Source organism: Coenobita brevimanus, chromosome 116, assembly GCF_032717465.1.
Source record: "Coenobita brevimanus isolate Jiangsu-jjx chromosome 116, ASM3271746v2, whole genome shotgun sequence".
In the NCBI taxonomy this organism is placed as follows: Eukaryota; Metazoa; Arthropoda; class Malacostraca; order Decapoda; family Coenobitidae; genus Coenobita; species Coenobita brevimanus.
In genome coordinates, this window is record NC_137069.1 from 50,831,055 (window position 1) to 50,832,660 (window position 1,606).

Genomic DNA, 1,606 nt, shown 5'->3' on the forward strand with positions numbered 1-1,606 from the left:
TACGCAATATCCTTTTGGAAAATAATTTTCTAGGTACATCTCACTGCTCCCCATTATTAAGTACCGGCAGAGATGAAAACAGAGGCAATATTTCGTTTTATTAATTACCTCTCCCTTGGACCACTAAAAGCTGTGAAGAGTTGAGTAATAACCCAGTCATGTAGAGTTTTTTCCTTGCTACCTCAAGACTATTTGATTCAGCTGTAGGTGTTAGATATTGCCTAGGTTAACTCTTCCATTAACAGAAATCTTAAGCGAAAATCGTGTAACTGACGCAACGTGATATAAAGAGACGCAACTTTATTGGAGACGGTGACGTCCTTTTCACTTTGTAGTTTATGTCCGCGGTCGAGTTCATTCATTTTACGATAGACTTCTGGAACTTGAAAGGTTAAAAAGAGTGTGACCATTATCACTGTCACTATTCGTGATATTTCATATTCTGACAATAACTGTCTGTTGCAGCAAGAAAAAACTACCAACCCATGTCATAACACATCATTCATTCATTTCCAGACGCCATGTATCCCAGACGGGGTGGCCAAGGGCTTAGAGTTAATTGTTTTACAGGGAGGCGCACTAATCCTCCACCAACCCCACTTGACACCTAGGGATGCCAACAGCATCTGGTGCTCCCAGGCGGTCACCCATCCAAGTACTAACCAGACCCAACGTTGCTTAACTTCGCTGATCGGACGGGAAGCGGTGTACTCAACGTGGTATGGCCGTTGGCGTAACGCAAAAGACGTTAAGTATCGGCAGGAATGAAAAGTGAAGCATCATGCCAATTATCCATTTTTATTTCAACAGGCACGTTCATTTGCTCAGAATATCAATATGCAATTTGGTTGACCTAAGTAGAAATTCATGTAGCAAGTGAGATGCAAACCTTTGCGAGTGACCTTTGAAAAGCTCTAATTGTCTTTATATATCCATCTAGCTGTCTGTCTGTCTATCTAGCTACCTTTCTATCTATCCATCCATCCATTTATCTATATAACTCAAATTCACCTAAGGCTGAGTGACTGTTAATTACGTTTAATTTGTTTTAGATATTGTTCCTCCTTCCCTAGAATTTCTTCAGTGTAGAAGAGATTTTTGTTTTTATTTTCACGCAAGCACTACTCATTTTTATGTTTCATTACGGTTATCCTTTATCCAGTCTTTGCACTTCAGGAATCAGATACTCTACGTTTCACTTCCTCACAAAGATGCTCTTCTCAGCTGAATAAAATAGACTAGACATGGCTGAAGTAAAATTAAAAGACTTATCTGAGTAACGGGGTTAAAACGGACTTCAAAGTAAAGGAAGACTGACCACATCTGATGGCTTAATCAACCCAAACAGAGGAAATGCGTCAGCTACATAATTTTCTTCCATCAAATTCATCCCAACCAGCACTGGTTTGGGATTCCAGAAAATGACGAGCGGTGGCGGTGGAGTAGCTGGCCAAGTGTGGTCTATTTCAAGGAGAGGTAACCCAGGCAATAAAAACAGATAACTTTTTTTTTGCCATTTTCTTACTTCTTTTTCTGTGTTCCTTCTTTTCTGAGTTCCTTCTTTTCTGAATATTCTTCCTGTCTTTTCTATCTGTTCTCTATTTTG

General features: G+C 39.7%; 1 non-coding gene across 1 annotated transcript; it reads right to left on the minus strand.

Moving 5' to 3' along the window:
• Positions 1–614: 614 nt before the first annotated feature.
• On the minus strand, positions 615–733 carry LOC145418824 (5S ribosomal RNA). Its single transcript, XR_013900737.1, has one exon. It is a non-coding gene; the product is annotated as a 5S ribosomal RNA (ribosomal RNA).
• Positions 734–1,606: the final 873 nt, after the last annotated feature.